This window comes from Erinaceus europaeus, chromosome 11 (genome assembly GCF_950295315.1).
Source record: "Erinaceus europaeus chromosome 11, mEriEur2.1, whole genome shotgun sequence".
In the NCBI taxonomy this organism is placed as follows: Eukaryota; Metazoa; Chordata; class Mammalia; order Eulipotyphla; family Erinaceidae; genus Erinaceus; species Erinaceus europaeus.
The window spans coordinates 44,989,937-45,008,233 of NC_080172.1; the positions used below are offsets into that span (position 1 = coordinate 44,989,937).

An 18,297-nucleotide genomic window follows, 5' to 3' on the forward strand; every position below is an offset into this window, starting at 1 on the left:
TTAATCTAACAAGTCACAGGGCTTGCTGACTTCCTGGAACCATCCTGGAACTACCAAATCCCTGGGCAGCCTAAACATCAGGAAGCTCAGGCACAGTCTTTGTATTATCTGGTGGCCCAAGACCCAGGGAAACCTCTCTTGTGTCCTAGAATTTCACAACTTCCAACTGTTGGGTAGTGCTGAAGAAGCAAGCAAGATGTTGCTGAAAAAAACCCGTTCTCTCAAAGGATTTTTGAGGAGTTTATTAGTAGTCCTTCTCCCTTAGTCCTCCGCCCCTTCCGATCCCCCCACTGAGCTGTCTGATCTTGGCAACCCCAAAGCCAGTCTCCTGCTAGCAGAGTCTGCCCACTGTTAGCAGAGCAATAGAGCAATAGAGCTCGGGGGGATGGGGCGGGGCGGGGTGGGGCGGGGCGGGGGAGGGCCCACCGGAGAGCCCACCCTATGGCCCCGCCCACCCGTTGCCTTTTCTTTTTCTCTTTAAAAGCTCTGTTTGCTTTTCTTTAGGTGCACACAAGTCGCGGCCTGGCAGCCCGCGCGCTCGTTCGCAGCAGGCTCTGGGCTCCAGGCTCCAGGCGCTGGCGCCGGGGCCGCGGGGCGGAGGCGGCTTCGTTCCTGTGGCGGTGCGGCCCGGGCTCCTAGTCCCCCAGAGCAGTGGACAGCGGCCTCCCCGGCACGGTAGGCAGGGCCGGGCTCCTGGGCGGGAAGGCATCGCTGCACTTGGGGACCGAGAGGGTGGGTGCGATGCCTGCCGACTGGGAGCGTGGGCGTCCGGGCAGGGCACAGACTTGGGTGTGGGCAGCGCCTCAGCGCCGGGAGCCCAGCTCTAGTCGCGGTCTGGGAGAAGGGCCGGGGCTCCGCCCAGCGCCTCTACCGCTGCTGCCTCTGCAGGCGCCGGCCGGGCGGCAGTGGGTCCCACCTGCAGGGGTCAGACGCAGCGGGGGTCTGGGAGGCTGAGGCCACTGTCTCTCCCCGGGATGAACCCGAGAGGCTGCCGACCTCCCTCCCAAAGAGCCTTAGTGTGCTTGGCCGCCCGCGTCGAATTCAAGGTGCACAGGCGCCCCAGGGCCTCCGTTGTCACCACTATCTCCGAGGCCGTGGCGGGGGCTGCGTGACCCGTTCCTTCAAATTAGTTTCGCTTTTCCCATCCGTCCACTCCTAATCTGCAGCGCGACCCGCCTGGCCACCCTGAGGTGCCCCGCTGGTCTGCAGCGCCTCCTCCAGGGAGCCCGCCCTCCCAGCCGCCTTGGAGCCACAGCTGCTTCTCCTGGCAACCAGAGGAGAGCTGGTGTCACCTCAAGAAATGATTAAGAAGGAACACTGGAGCAACCTGGTCGGTGGGGCCCGGCATCCTCTATGTGTAGGGAGACTTTTGACTGGCTGTCCTGTGTAAGTTCAAGAGAAAGACTCAGGGCGCCGCTGGTGACTGGGCCTATGGTAAGACACTGCTGTCTCTGAGGAAGTTGTGTGTGTGTAAAAGATCAAGTGAGAAAGACAGAAGAGAGAGAAGTGTGTTTGTGTGTGATGTTTGTGAACTCTTCTGTGTGGGCGTGTCCAGTGGATGCAGGTGTATGTGTGTGTGAATAAGTGTGTTAGTGTGGTGTGTCCATGGTGTGAGTTCGAGGTGTGTTTTTGCATAACTCTGGGTAGCAGTGCATGCGAGTGTACAGATGAGTGTGTGAGTGTGCCCTCCGTGGGGTTGCTGCTTCCCAGGAGTTGATTCTCAAACACGGGTTATATTGGCCACTTACACCCAGCTTGAAAGCCTTCTCGTACCCACTGAAGAGGGTGCAGGCTCTCTCTCCCTCCTTTTTCTCTAAACTTGAACTGCAGAGTTTAGGGGTGAGCTGGCAGGGCTGCTTCCTGAGTGAGTAATACTTAATTAAACACTGCAGCCCATAGCATCAGAAACGGGTCATGAGCTGAGTTTTAACAAGTGTTGGTGGTGAAGGCACCCCAGTGACTAAGTGTCGTGTCCTTGGAAGAATCTCTTGGAGACAGAACAGGGAGGGTGGGGATGGGCAGACTTCATGCCCTCATCCCTAGTGGTTGTGTGTGAGAACAGACTAGAGGCAGGCCTCTGTCTAATTCCTTCCTTGCACTCCTTTTTGGGTGCCAGGAGGTTCTAGAATAAGCACTGATGTTGTAGGTAGTCTTCTCTCCACTGAGAAATCACTGAGCCTAGAAGCCCTGTCTTACTGACAGGGCATCTATCTAGGCTTTCCTTCCTTTTCTAGCAGTGATCCCAGAGAGGATGGCTGACTTCTCCAAACTGGGCAGCCAGAGTGATGGGCCAAGATATTGGTTACTGTCTCCAGCACTGAGATTCTGGGTGAGATACATCATGTCTTCTGGACTGTAAGCCCATAGACTGGGTTGGATCACTGAACCACTTTTTTGCATCTCTTGCTCCTTGTTTTATTCTGTAGGGAGTGCTTTCTATGGGAGAGAGAGGGAGAGAGGGAAAAAGGGAGAGAGAGAGAGGGAGAGAGAGAGAGAGGGAGAGAGAGAGAGGGAGAGAGAGAGAGAGAGAGAGAGAGAATGAGAATAAGAATAATAGAATGCAATAACTTTACAACTCTTTTTCATTTCCAGTCTGGGAGAATTGCTGGGTCTCAGGGGTTTTAGGACAGAATGGTATAACCAGAGGCCTTGGGTGATGTTCCTTTAGAGCTATATTCCTGGGACTGCTCTCATGCATGATGCTGCAACCATTCTTCATTAGATTCCCTAGGGGCCACCAGAGAATCAGCATTGAAGTTTAACTCCTCTCAAGAACTGGGGAGCAGGGCAGAGGTCCAGTTGGTAGCAGTCACTGTGCTCTTACTCACTAGGATGCTGATGTCTCCCTACCTCATGGCTGCTTACTTCAGGCACCTTCATGCTCCTCCCTTGCTTGCACATTTACATTTAGCACCTCCCGCCATGGCATTCTCTGTGCTTAATTTGGGAGTCTTGTTACAATTCTTAAGAAATCTTCTGTGTCTAGTATGCTCAGATTAGTTTATCCTTTTGTTCCTGAAAATTTTACCTTTGTGTCTTTGTCAGACACAAACAGGGCAGATAGAGGCATCATCTGCCTATGGGGGGGGGTTTCATTCTCTTGCCCCACAAGTATGGTGGACAACATGGAGACTTAAAAAAGGGGTTTATTTTGTACTCTCCACTGAGTGATCCCCTGATCTCTGATAGCATCCTTCCCGATCTTAAAGTAATTCTGGGTGACTGGGTCCTTGGCCTCCTTCAGTGTGGATGTTCTTCCTGCAATAGTCTGTTCAGCATGTATCCACTATAAGTTGCTGGGTTTCAACCACAGAGAACTTCTTAGGCAGAGCAGAGTTTAATAGGGGAAGGGATGGAAGGAGAATCCATGAATGTGGGTCTTAGGGGATATGCTCTTGAGGCTTGCCTCCCAGGATAGTCACAACAGCCTCCCCACTAGGTGAGCATGTCCAGGTGACTTCAGGTGCTCTAGGTGCAGGAAGTTGTTGCTTTTCATGTTAGTGAGACCTACAGGGTAGATGCTGCACTATATTGTATATGAGAAAACCAGGACTAGCTCAAGGTTATCTTGACATAAGAGCAGGACTGGGATCCAGACCCCACTGTCTGTCTCCTGGATGTACATCTATCACCACCAAACTGAGCAGCAACTGAAAAGAATGATTGAGATAGAACTCAGAAGGCCAAATGCCTGATAAGTTGAATCCATTAGACTGAAGGACTTAGAAGTGGCCTCAGGACTGAGGGGAAATGAAGCACCTGCAGCAGAATAGGGATCAAAGAAGTCTTAACTTTAGGGGGTTTCCTAATGTGCTGGTGTGGCCTGTGATATGGACAACTTACATGGTTTTATTTTGAGATGAAATTCACCTAGCATCAAATTAAAATGTTAAAGGGCACAGTTAAGTGACATTTAATATATTTTTGGTGTTGTGCAACCACCTCTACCTGGTTTCAAAACATTTCTAACACCCCTAAAATGAATAATAAACCTTAATAGGTGACCCTAATAAACAGTCTCACCCAATAGTCCCTGGCACCAAATAATTTGTACTAATGCTTTTTCTTTTCATTATGAGGACTTTATTGCTCTAACAATTTCTTCAGATAGAGAGAGACAGAGATAGAGAGATATAAAGAAAAAGGGAAAGGTAGCATAGTACCAAAACTTCCCCCAGTCCAGTGGGGACCAGACTTGAACATGGATTTCATGCATCCAATTTGTATTCTTCTGTCTTCGTGGATTTGCCACTCTGGGCACTTTATATAAGTGGGAACAGCCAGATGGTGACCTTTGGCTTCTGGTTAATTCTGTTTGGTGCAAAAGTTGGTTATCTCCAAGAAACATGTATACGTATGTGCATGGATGCACACACACACACACACACACACACACACACACACACACACACACACACACACACACACACCATGATTATTGTTTTTTCCAACAGAGTCCGCATTTCTCTTCCCAGCTCATATGAGGCCTCTTGAAGGGTAGGACCACTGCTCAGACTACTTTCCTAAAAGTCTCACATAGACCCTCAAACAGCTGCCTTCCCACTCTTGTCACTGCGCAGGTCCCAGCAATTTCTTGCCTTTCCCAATGAACTTGTTAAAATGAGCCGTTGACAGTGTCACCTTCTTCCTGACATCCATTAACAGCAATCATGGCTCTTGGGGTAACTTTCCAAACCCCTAATATGACCTTCAAGGCTCAGCCTCATCCTAAACTCACTATGCACCTCCCCCACCCCTTCAAAAGTGTCCCTAAATTCCAACGTATGGCCTCTGCCAGTGTTACTTGGTATGTTACTTGGTATGTTCTATCAGGTACACCACCACCTGCCCACTGTCTTCATCTTTATCATATATGCCTGTATTGTTTCAGGTACTGTACTTGCCACATAGATGGATTTCTAACTTTTTTTTTTGCCTGTACATATCACTGAGGTTCAGTGACTACTTGACTATGAATCCACTGCTCCTGATGGATATTTTTTCCCCCATTTTATTGGATAGGACAGAGAGAAGTTGAGAGAGGAGGGGAGATGGGGGCTGAGACAGGAATATAGATACGTGCAGACTTGTTTCACTGCTTGCAGATTTATAATTCTTTTTTCTTTTTATGCCTCTAGGGTTATTTCTGGGGCTCAGTGCTTGCACTATGAGTCTACTGCTCCTGGAGGCTATTTTTTTCCTTGTTGTTATTATTTATTTATTTATTTATTTTTCTATTTTCTGTACTTTTTTTGTTTGTTTAAGAAAGGATTAATTAACAAAACCATAAGGTAGGAGGGGTACAATTCCACACAATTCCCACCACCCATCTCCATATCCCACCCCCTCCCCTGATAGCTTTCCCATTCTCTATCCCTCTGGGAGCATGGACCCAGGGTCATTGTGGGTTGCAGAAGGTAGAAGGTCTGGCTTCTGTAATTGCTTCCCCGCTGAACATGGGCATTGACTGGTTGGTCCATACTCCCAGTCTGCCTCTCTCTTTCCCTAGTAGGATGGGTCTCTGGGGAAGCGGAGCTCCAGGACATATTGGTGGGGTCTTCAGTCCAGGGAAGCCTGGCCAGCATCCTGATGACATCTGAAACCTGGTGACTGAAAAGAGAGTTAACATACAAAGCCAAACAAATTGTTGAGCAATCATAGACCCAAAGCTTGGAATAGTGGAGAGGAAGTGTTAGGGGGTACTCACTGCAAACTCTAGTGTACTTTTGTTTTCAGGTATATATTTTGCAGTAGTTTACAGATACGTGTGAACATATACTCTCTCTTACAGAAACTGGTGTATATCTAGGTTTTGGGACTTTGTTAGAAAGTGAACCACCTGAGATGGAATTAGAGTATACTATGAAGGAAAGGTCTCACCCGAGTAATGAAGCTGAAGGGTTGTCATTCCACACATGAAGTCTCTGGACACAGTCTGAAGTGCAGCACGTTGAGGTGGCAAACGTTGTGTTGGTTAGGTTGTGATCGGCAGATGCAATATTATTTGATAAGTATTGGGAGAGGCATACGGGAAAGTGGGCCCTATACAATGGTTCTAGGACTGGGGGAAGTAGAGGCTCTATAGTGGAGATGTGAGGTTCCTGCTGTCATAGGGTTCAAAAAAGACAATCGATAGTTAATGTTATCATCAAATTATTTGGTAATTGGGTTAACTTTGAAAAGTCCTTTTGGTAGGGCTTGATGTACAGTACCCAGTATCTTGTATAGTTGTGCTATTGGTTGCTTCTGATCTATTTGGTCTAGGCCTTTGAGACAGTCTGCATATCAACTACACAGCCTATATATTAAAAAGATTCAGTTTGTGTTTTGAAAAACTTCGAGACATACAATTAATTTTCCCCCTCTAGTATTAATTAACTAGTGATTTATATGACTACATTTTACTAGGAGTGTACATAAACACCATTCCCACCACCAAAAGACTGTGACCCATCCCTCCCACCCACTCCCACCCCCCACTGTCCCAGGAAGCTGCATGTCTACCCCTCACCACAGGGTTTTTACTTTGGTGCCCTACTTACAATTTGGTCAGGTCCTGCTTTTAGTTTTCCTTTCAGATCTTCTTACTCAACTTCTGTTGATGAGTGGGATCGTCCCATATTCATCTTTATCTTTCTGACTTAGCTCACTTAACATAATTCCTTCTAGCTCTGTCCAAGATGGGTCAGAGAAGGTGGGTTCATTGTTCTTGATAGCTGCATAGTATTCCATTGTGTATATATACCACAGCTTTCTCAGCCACTCATCTGTTGTTGGGCATCTGGGTTGCTTCCAGGTTTTAGCTATTATGAATTGTGCTGCTATGAACATAGGAGCACACACCTCTTTTTGGTTGGGTGTTATGGAGTCCTTGGGGTATAACCCCAGGAGAGGAATTACTGGATCATATGAAAGGTCCATGTCTAGCCTTCTGAGAGTTTTCCAGACTGCTCTCCACAGAGGCTGTACCAATTTACATTCCCACCAGCAATGTAAAAGGGTTCCTCTGTCCCCACAACCTCTCCAGCATTTGTTGCTGCTGTCCTTTTTGATGTATGCCATTCTTACAGGAGTGAGGTGGTATCTCAGTGTTGTCTTAATTTGCATTTCTCTGACAATTAGTGACCTAGAGCAGTTTTTCATGTTTGTTAGCATTTTGGATCTCCTCTGTAGTGAATGTTTTGTTCATATCCTCTGCCCATTTTTGGATGGGGTCATTTGCTTTTTTGGTGCTCAGTTTGCTGAGCTCTTTATATATTTTGGTGATTAGTTTCTTGTCTGATGTATGGCATGTGAAGATCTCCTCCCATTCTTTGAGGGGTCTCTTTGTTTGTTTAATAGTTTCTTTGGATGTGCAGAAGCTTTTCAATTTGATGTAGTCCCATTGGTTTGTTTCTGCTTTAGTCTTCCTTGCAATTGGGTTTGATTCATCAAAGATGTCCTTAAGGTGTAGGTGGGAAACTGTTTTACCAATGTTTTCCTCTAAGTATTTGATTGTTTCTGGTCTGACATCTAGGTCTTTGATGCATTTGGAGTTGATTTTTGTTTCTGGTGAGATAAAGTGATTCAATTTCATTCTTCTGCATGTTACAACCCAGTTTTCCCAGCACCACTTATTGAAGAGAGCCTCCTTTTTCCATTTAATGCTTTGGGCCCCCTTATCAGATTAGATGTCCATAGGTATGGGGATTTATTTCTGGGCTTTCAATTCTGTTTCACTGGTCTGTGTGCCTATTTTTGTTCCAGTACCATGCTGTTTTGATGATGATGGCTTTATAATATAGTTTAAGGTCTGGGAGTGTGATGCCTCCATTTCTGTTTCTTTTCCTTAAGATGGTTTTGGCAATTCTAGGTGTTTTCATGTTCCAGATAAATGATTGTAGTGTTTGTTCTATTCTTTTAAAGAAGCTTGGTGGAACTTTGATGGGTATTGCATTAAATTTGTATATGGCTCTGGGGAGAATATTCATTTTGATGATACTTATTCTTCCAATCCATGAGCATGGGATATTTTTCCATTTCTTGGTATCAGTTTCTATTTCCTTGAGTAGCGACTCATAGTTTTCAGCATACAAGTCTTTCACTTCTTTGGTCAACTTGATTCCTAGGTATTTGATTGATTTTCCTAAAACAGTAAATGAGAGTGATTTCTGGATGTCTTCTTCAGATTTAGTGTTTGCATAAAGAAATGCCACTGATTTTTGTACATTGATTTTGTAGCCTGATACCTTGCTATGTTGCCTAATAACTTCCAGTAGTTTTCTGCTGGATTCTTTAGGTTTTTCTATGTATACTATCATATCATCTGCAAATAGTGAGAGCTTGACTTCTTCACTTCCAATCTGTATTCCTTTGATTTCTTTCTCTTGCCTGATTGCTATGGCAAGAACTTCCAATACTATGTTGAAGAGTTATGGTGACAGTGTACAGCCCTGTCTAGTCCCCGATCTGAGGGGGAATGCTTTCAGCTTCTGTCCATTGAGTATGATGTTGGGTGTAGGTTTGCTATATATAGACTCCACTATCTTGATGAATTTCCCATCTATTCCCATTTTTTGTAGAGTTTTGTGCATGAATGGGTGTTGGATATTGTCAAAGGCTTTCTCTGCATCTATTGAGATAATCATGTGGTTTTTGGCTTTGCTTTTATTGATGTGGTGAATGACATTGATTGACTTACGGATGTTGAACCAGCCTTGCATTCCTAGGATGAATCCCACTTGGTCGTGATGAACAATTTTTTTGATATGTTGCTGTATCTGGTTGTCCAAGATCTTGTTTAATATTTTGGCATCTATGTTCATCAGAGATATTGGTCTGTAGTTTTCCTTTTTTCTTCTGTCCCTATTTGCTTTTGGTATCAGGGTGATGTTGGCTTCATAGAAGGTGGAAGGGAGTATTCCTGTTTCTTCAATCTTATGGATAAGCTTAAGAAGTATGGGTACTGTTTCCTGAAAGTTTTGTAGAATTCATTTGTGAAGCCATCTGGTCCAGGACTTTTGTTGTTGGGGAGGTTCTTAATAACGGTTTCAATTTCTTTGTCTGTGATTGGTGCATTTAGATTTTGTAGTTCTTCTTGGTTCAGTTTTGGAAGGGCACATGCTTCTAGGAATTGTTCCATTTCTTCCAGATTCTCTAGCTTGGTGGCATATAGTTCTTTATAGAAGTTTCTCAGGATTCTCTGGATTTCTGTGGTGTCAGTTGTGATATCTCCTCCATCATTTACAATTCTATTAATTTGAGTCTTCTTTCTTTTTTGTTTGGTGAGTCTGGCTAGGGGTTTGTCAATTTTGTTTAATCTTTCAAAGAACCAACATTTGGCTTCATTGATCTTTTGTATGGTTCTTTTATTTTTGATGTTGTTTATTTCTGCTCTAACTTTAGTGATTTCTGTCCTTCTGGTTGCTTTAGGGTTCCTTTGTTCCTCTTCCTCTAAGTCCTTGAGGTGTGCAGTGAGGTTGTTCATTTGAGCTTCTTCTTGGTGTTTAATATGTGATTGCATGGCTGTAAGTTTCCCTCTCAGTACTGCTTTAGTTGTGTCCCAAATATTTTGATAGGTTGTGTCTTCATTTTCATTTGTTTCCAGGAACATTTGAATTTCCTGTTTGAGTGAATCTCTGACCCAGTGGTTCTTAAGGAGTATGTTGTTTAGTTTCCAAATTCTGTGACTTTTAATAATTGTCTGTTTGTTGTTAAATGTTAGTTTTACTCCACTGTGGTCTGAGAAGATACTTGGGATGATTTCAATGCTCTTGAATTTATTGATGCTGTCTTTGTGGCCTAACATGTGGTCTATCCTTGAGTATGTGTTATGTGGATTTGAAAAGAAGGTGTATTCCAGTTTTTTGGGGTGAAGGACTCTGAAAATGTCCAAGAGGTCTAGTCTGTCAATCTCTTTATTCAATTCTCTTGTATCTTTGTTGGTTTTCTGCTTTGTTGATTTGTTGTTATTATTATTGTTGTTATTGCTGTTGTTGCTGGATAGGATAGAGAGAAATAGAAAGGAGAAGGTAAGATATAGGGGGGAGAGTAAGATAGACTCCTGCAGACCTGCTTCACCTCTTGTGAAGCAACTCCTCTGCAGGTGGGAACTTGGGGGATCAAATTGGGATCCCTACACCAGTCCTTGAGCTTTGTGCCATGTGCACTTAACCCACTGCACTACTGCCAGGCCCCCTGATTTCTGATTCTTTAACAAGCCTATTCACCATCCCATTTGTAGATGAGGGAAAGGGTTACAGAGGTATCTGCTGTGTCTACATGGAGAATAGTGGGTTTTCCAAGTCCGCAGCCTGTGTTCTTTTTACACACCAGCACTGCACATTAAGTACTTACTATCTGCCAGACAGATGTGGCACTGAGGGTGTGTGAGGCAGCCCTCGGCCTTTGAGGGTGGAGAGAACGGATGTGTATAGATACAGTGATTAACTGCCAGGTACTGCATGGGGGTGTTTAGAGGGCCCTATGTGACTATTCAGGAAGGCAAGTTCTGGGCTGGTTGTTTCATAATAAGGGGCAGGGAAGTCAGGGGACTCTGAAGAGATCATGGCAAGATTGCTGTCTAGCAGGGAGGATCTGGAATGCTGGTCCTGGATGTTATCTGTGGGGACAGAGTGTCCTGGAACCCTTCCCTCCGCTCCACTCATTGTTTCACCCTAGAAGTTGTTCCTAAGACTTATGGATAAGCTAGAACTTTTTGTCTCCATGTGATAGTGCCTCCTTCATTGAAAACTGTGTTCAGTATCCTTCAATAACTCCCATTTATCAATAAGCCCAGTCTTTGGGGCTGAAAGAACTGGGTTCTCCTGATAGATCATTAACTATAGTGCACTTAGTAGTTTGATTGCAGTTTCTACTGAGATACTGAAGTGTGTTACTCTGGCCCAGATATTACCTCAGGAAGGGATGGGGATGGGGGCTTCATGTGAAGGCCCCACAGGAAGCAGTCATGTTGTTGCATCTGTTAGGTTCAACTATGAGAACTTGTGAGACCCCCAAGACTAAACACTGGATTCAGAGAATAGCAGTGACTGAGAGCCATGGGAGGCATTGCCAAGTTCTTTAGGCACCTTCATGGATCTCAGGGGATGAGCATGAACTCCTGAATAGAGCAGCAAGACCTGGAAAGCAGAGCCTCATTAAATGATTCTGCAGACAGGTTTGGGCAATAGGAAGATACACCAGATTTTGCATGTTTGCTCAGTTTGCAGATGCTAGAGGTTTAATGAGGAAAGTCACCTTGTATCTGTGAAGCTTGGGAAAAGTATCCTCAAAGCTAATACCAGTGTGAAGTGTGTTCTAATTGTATATAAATTCATATAAATATCAGGGCAACTTAAAAAAAACTTCCTTTTCTTGGAAAAATGTGATGTTTAAAAAGATAGGGGTTTACTCCCTCCCTCCAGTTCTAGTATATCAAACCAGTGTTGAGCTGGTGAAATAGCTCACTGGGATAGTGTGCTGCTTTGATATATGCATGCCTTGGGTTCTAGCCCTGCCCCCAATGCATTAAAGAAAGCTTCAGTGTAGTGGTCAGTGGTCTCTCTCTCTCTTTCTCTAAAAGCAAATAAACTGCAAACAAACAAATGAAATTACCCCTATTGGACCAGTGTTGCATTCTAATATATTTTGTATGTTCCGCTTCCTTGTTTTCCTCACCCCATGACCACTAGGACCTCAAAAAACTCATCTTCCTTACCACCATGTCACACTTGGTGTTTAGACAGCTCAGGATAAAGATTATTTTTCATTCCTTCATCACTCATCCAGTTTCCCCTGAATGTCCACTCTGTCTCTGTGGTGCCAGTGGGGAGAGCATGTATGCCCAGACAGTCCCAACCTAGGGGCCATGCTTGAGCTAAGTCCCAAACTTTACCAGGGTCCTTCCCCTTATATGTGTCATTACTGCAGAGGTTTGACTGTCAGTATTCACAGGTGTTTAAATGGAAAATTTCTGGTACATGCAAAGACAAAACCTGGTATTGGGTACCACGTCTTTATCACCCCACACTACAGTGGCACTCACTTGTCTCTAATATGCACAGGCTCTCCTTCCTTCTAGAAAGATTGAGTGTAGGGTCTTAGGCAGGGTCAAATGGAGCTTTTTGATTTTGTGGGTGTAAAACTGTTCTTATTTTCCCAAATAAGTCTGAGAAGTGAGCCTTGATATTCCTGGGATCTTCCACTCTGATCTTTATGACAAATGCAGTCAACAACCTCAGAAATTAACAAAAATAGTAACTGAAGCAAGGATTGATGCAGTTCAGCCAATACCAGTTAGCCAAACAACACCTCCAGATCAAGGAAAAATAGCAATAAAAACCAAAAGAAAAAGAAAGAGAAAGGAAAAAAGGGAGAGCAAGAACAGACAATTATAAATTCTAGGGATAGCAAGAGGAGAAAAGGAAGTAGAGAAGACAAATACAGACACAGACACACACACACACACACACACACACACACACACACACACACGTTGTAATTTAACTTAAAAAAGGGTTTGACTGGGGGCTGCTGCGTGTGTGAAAGGATTCACAGTGGGGTGCTGGGAACTGGTTTAAACAATACAAGGTTTATTAGGGTGAAACAGGTAAAAGGCAAAATAAGCAATTATCATCAAGAGTTAAGAGTACGCTAGGTCCATAAAGTCTGAGTATAGTTATCAAAAGTTTATTCCCATAAGATAAACAATTATAACCTCTGGTGAACGTTGCTCATGGCTGTAAAGGGGTCTAAAACTTTACCAGCTAGCAGAGTCACATGTGTTCAGTTCCCAGGAGAAGTAGCCATGGCATATACTTGGGGCACCTCCACCAAGATGCTTCTGACCAGGAGAAGAAGCAGCTGCCAAAGAGAGCAATGTGCTCAAAGTCTCTTGCTTTTATATATTCCTTTCTCTGAAGCACCTCCTCAAGGTGATGTCATTTGTATGCTAATAGTCCCAAACTCCTGTTGGGGTCACAACAATTTCTCACTTCTGATTATAGACATGGACAAGATGTACAGTCTATATGACCATAGGAGAAATAAGCAAATCTTCAGTGATTCTAGGGTTACCTTTGCAAGCTCTGCCTTCACCACCCAGAGTGTGGGAGCAATAACTGGGTATCAGTTAGCATGAAGACCTGTGGTCTAGTATCTGTGTCTAACCCAGAGACAGTCCATCACTCAGGGAAGCTCAGAACAGAGACTTACAGAGCTCCCCAAGAATGCTTTTGTAATCCTAGGAACTGGGAAAAAGGAATGCAGGGACATTGCTAGCCCTCTGAATGATCCTGAATAAGTTGCCCAGTGTTGAGCAGAAGGTGGGTCTTTATCTACCATGTTTAGAGCATTTGGGGTGTGACTCTTACTCTGGAAAGGTGGATTTGGAGCATCCAGGGGGATTTGGGGTGGGGGGGTTGCCAAGCCACATTTCAGTTCCAGTTATGTGACATAGCTGTGCTTGGATAAAGTAGGAAACTGGTGCTGACTTCTTACAGCAAAGAGAAAGGCAGCCCTGAGATTTTGAACCCTTGTGATGGATTACATTTTTATCTTTATTGTCACTGTATCCCTTCAGGGTTTTCCTTTTAGTTTGTTTTTCTGTTGCCAAGTCTTCACTGCTCTAGGCAGAAGTTTTCAGGTAAGTAGATAGAGAGACAGATAGATAATAGAACAGAACTGATACCACAGTTCCAAGGTTTTCTCCAGTATGATGGGGTCCAGGCTTAAACTTAGGTTGAGTGCATGACAAAGCAGGCCTGCTATTCAGGTGAGCTGTCTTTCTGGCCTTCCCCTGAATTTTTGTTCAGACAAATTAGGTAGTACTGATTTGTCTGGCTATTGTAGCAATGGCATACTACCTCCTCCAGGCTGAATATATACAATAAGAGGTTATGCAGGATTTGTTTCTAGCTGCCTTGTTGTAGTATAATATATACTGTGCAGGTCAGCTGCTGTAAGTAATACACTTCAGTGACTTTTTTCATACAGCCTTACCAGCAGCCATCAATGCCATTGTAAAATCCTTTTCTTCTTGCTTTGGTGTATGTATGGTCCATAGTGACATTCAGGTACATGTGTCAGCTTTCCCAAGTTGTGTTGATGCTGGTAGCAGTGCAAGCAAGTCCAATCCTGAACTGTGTTGTGTAAGACCACGATAACAAGCTTGTGCCTTGTCATTGTTTTTAAATCGACATGCTTTAGAAAGACATTGAAGGCCCAGTTAGAATTTGGAGCTATGGGGAGTCGGGCAGTAGCACAGCGGGTTAAGTGCACATGGCGCAAAGCACAAGGACTGGCGTAAGGATCCCGGTTCAAGCCCCTGGCTTCCCACCTGCAGGGGAGTTGCTTCACAGGTGGTGAAGCAGGTCTTCAGGTATCTGTCTTTTTCTCCCCCTCTCTGTCTTCCCCTCCTCTCTCCATTTCTCTCTGTCCTATCTAACAATGATGATATCAATAACTACATCAATAATAACTACAACAACAATAAAAAAACAAGGGCAAGAAAAGGAAAAATAAAAAACAAGAAATTGGAGCTATGTAGTAGGTGTGAAGGGACCAGCAGTAAATAGCATGTGCAGACTGTTCAAAGGCAGGCACATGACTGGGCTGGGTGTGTCCCACCTCCTCCTTCTGGCCTTGGACCAGTTTGTTAATATTTATTGAGCACTTGCCCTATAGCAGACACTTTTCTGCACTTTCATACATTGACTTATTTATTGCTTCCAAGAACCCCATAGAGTGGGATTTGTAATCCCCATTTTACAGATGGGAAAACCAAAGCACAAACAGTCAAATAATTTGTCAAGGCTCACACACAGTCAAGAAGTCAAGCTGGGCAGAGACATCTATGCTGTGTGTGGGGGGAGGGACATCAAAAACCATGGTCCTTGGGAGTCCTGCAATTTACTTGCTATAATAGTGGTGTATCTGGGTGCTGTGGAGGGAAAAGAGGGGAGAGAACATTTTGGAGAAGTCTTAACTAGGCAAAAGACAGAGTGAGAGGAAGCCAACCCACAGGAAGGAGGTATAAGAACAAGGAGAAATCTGACTTACATTGTTTCTTTCAGGAGAGAATAAGATAACTTGAAAATGCTCACTTGATCTTTTCAATACCTCCACTGGGCTTTAAATAGATGTCTACATCCTGCCCTTCTACCACCCCTGGCCCTTTAAATAAACAAAACAGCCAGGGAAGTTGGGGATCCCCAGCCCATGAGCTTCTGTCCTGGAACCTGTGGGGAGATGAACCTGGACCACCTGCTGGTAGTGATGGAATGCCCTGGCCTCCCTTCTGTATATGGCCCAATGGTGGTGGTGGTGGTGGGTGGGGGGGCAAAAAGCTGGAGCTGCCAAAGACAGAGCCAGCTTCTGCTCTCTTGTCTAGTTTAGACTCTCAGAAAATTATCACCCCATCCCTGGGTTTCTCTCTGTCCAGCTGGAGTGGAGATATTCTAACATGACCTTGTTTTTATCCAAGAAAATTTAGTACGAGGCATCAGATTTTAATTACCTCCCTGAGGGACACTTTCCATGGATATTTTGAGTGACAAGTGACTGAAGTTGTGCTCCTAAATAAAATTGGCTTTTTTAAAAAAGTGGGTTGCACACTAAAAGGCTCCCAGGGAGTGAGAAAGAGGCATAAATAAATGTGGAAAGCTATAGGGCAGGGTAAAGCAGATCACAGGAGCCCTGCATACAAGGGTGGTCTCCTTTACCTGGAGAAGTGGAGTACAGTATATCATCCATTTCTGCTCCCCTCTAAGGGAAGACAGGACTCCCAGTTATTTTAGATGTCAACAAATACTGGTGAAGAGGCCAAGGCTAAGGAGCCCTATTGGTTCCCATAAATTGGGACTAGGCATGCACCCACTGCCTCCCAGCCTGGCCCACTTACCACCCTGCCATGCCATGTCATAGGCAAAATGGCTAGCTGGAAGCTAATGTAGCATATCCCACTGAGCCAAGAACATAGTCTGATGTTCTGGATCCTCAGATAGTGACGTACAATCTTCTATGAGAGGAACCTGTTCAGGGGCTTGGACTGGTAATAGCCTATAAGTAGGTGCCAGGCACAAGAGGCTTCATCATATTGTCCCTTGACATCCTGGCAAGGTCCTGGTAATTGCTTTTATTCCCGCCTCCTATATTACAGGTGAGAAAACTAAGCCCCAGAGAGATTCACCTAGCTGGATGGGGTGGGGTCTCAATATAAAGCTACTTCCTGAACCTAACCAATTTCAATTACGTTGCAAAGTCATGATGGTGTCTTCTGTTAGAAACACACTTCAACCCCTCACCAGTGCAGAAGGACTCAATCTCAGATTAGACTATCACTTGCAGTTTGAGGAGCAGAGTGAAGGCTGGGGTTACCTCTTTGCTTGGCTGCCTGGGAACCTCGAGAGCAAGCACTGCAGCTCCAACTACAGAGGGGAGGAACATTGCTTGGCTTACAAGGTTGCTGACTAATTCTCTTTGCAAACGGTTTGGTTTCATATGCTTGAGTTTCCAGTAACTATGTGGGTGGATTTGTTTCATTTAAGAGGAAAACAAAACAAAACAAAACATGGAGGGTTTTTTTGTTTTCCCAAGAAGAGCTCTCACCAATTATGGTGTTAGTGCATGCAGCTCTGGGCATCCTGGGGCTGTTCTGCAGCCAGCTGGGCCTCTTGGCAGGCAGACTCCTGAGTTAGAAACCACTTATTCATTTGTAAGTGAGAACCAGGTACGGGAGGTCAGCAAGGTGGAGGGGATGCTAAAGTACCATGGTCACTGGGTCCACAAAAGGAAAAGCTGGCCATCTGCTGTTTCTGATGCAGCCCTGTCACATGGGGCAAGGTCAAGGAGCTGAGGGGAGAGGAAGGTAACCTTGCCGGTGGGCCTGGAACTGCTTCTGGTGAGCTGGCAATGGGGCAAGGCCCAAGTATATTGAATCCTGCTGGGAAAGTTCAGGGGCAAGGGAGGTGTGTGTGTGTGTGTGTGTGTGTGTGTGTGTGTGTGTGTGTGTGTGTGTGTGTGTGTGTGTAAGCCCAGGGGGAAAGGGAGGTGTGTGTGTGTGTGTGTGTGCCTGTACATCCTTAGTAGGATGATGATGTTTGTTGGTATGCTTCTAAGACCCCTTCTGTTTTATTGGTTTAATCTTCCCTGTTTAACACTGCATTCTATTTACATAATCACTGTTAACTAAGCACCACCCTGTCTCCAGGGCATTGGTTTAATCCCCACTAGTTCATGATGTCTTTTTGCTCCACCCCCTCTCCTAGTACACCCTAATTTCCACCAATATCTTTTCGCTCCACCCTCTCTACGTCACATCCTGTTTACACCCTACTTGGCCAATATATATATAAGGACAGGATTGTGATTATAGTTCTAGTTTTTAGCTTAGCTTGGCTTAGATTGTGCTGTGTTCTGCATGAATAAAGAGATACTGCATACAGCTCAGCCATGAGTCCCTGGTTGTCTCCCGTCAGTGAAGCTCAGTCCGGCAATGTTAGTGTACTGGCTTTGCATGGGTGCTGGCCAAGCAGAGAAGAACAGACTTTGGTGTTGGCATTGGGCAGGATCCTGGAGCCTCTGCAGAGCCAGGCATGGTCCCTTGGGCTGCCAGGTAGTCAGGAGTTACAGGTTTTGGTAAAGGGTCTGAGCATGTAGGAGCTAAGGAATATGTTTTAGAGCCCATATGTGTCTGCATCAGAGCACAGATTCAGACGGTCTCTTCTGCTGCGTTTCTGGTTCTTGAGGAGGCTGTCCTATCAGCCATGCTGTGTTAGGTGTGTGGGCTGAATCAGGTGCAGTTCTGCATGAGACTTGGGTGAAGGTAGTTGTGGTCCTGCCCCATAGTAATTCCTGCTTCTGTGACCTGGGCCTAAGTTTCCCACCCATGAAAAGGACATGCAAGTGTACCTCACAGATGGAATGATTTGATGTAGGCAAACTGTGCTGTTCTCTACCAAATTGGGGTCTGAAGTTCAAGGTAGGGAGGAAACTTACCACCACCACCCCTCAGGCAGCTTTCTGATCCAAGGAGGACCTTGGGATTTACAGTCCTTAATCCCAATATTTGAGGACATGCTCTGTGTACTTTCTGCAGGGGAGAGGGAAAATATCCAAGTGACTCTCAAATAATACACTTTCAGGTAAAAGGTATTCAAAGATGAATGGAGTTCTGGAGTATTATGATGGGGATCAGGATTTACTCTCATCAGGCAAATCCAAGAAGGTTTCTTGGTTGAGGTAACATTGTAGCTTGATCTAAAGATGTGTTTGAGCTGGAAAGGGAAAGAGCAAGGAAGAATAAAGATGTGTCCTTGA

The 18,297-nt window shown here is 44.9% G+C and overlaps 1 protein-coding gene across 4 annotated transcripts in view; it reads left to right on the forward strand.

Annotated features, from left to right (window-relative positions):
• The first annotated feature begins 368 nt into the window (after positions 1-368).
• Positions 369-18,297, forward strand: part of SPSB1 (splA/ryanodine receptor domain and SOCS box containing 1) — a 63,421-nt gene continuing 45,492 nt past the window's right edge. For 2 of the 4 annotated variants that reach the window (XM_060201426.1, XM_007534157.3), the window contains exons 1-2: positions 369-675; positions 1,167-1,434. The gene's annotated coding sequence lies outside the window, so the exon portion shown is untranslated. Of the gene's footprint in view, positions 676-1,166; positions 1,435-2,234; positions 2,330-18,297 lie in introns of all 4 variants that reach the window. The other 2 variants (XM_060201425.1, XM_060201424.1) reach the window with 2 other exon arrangements.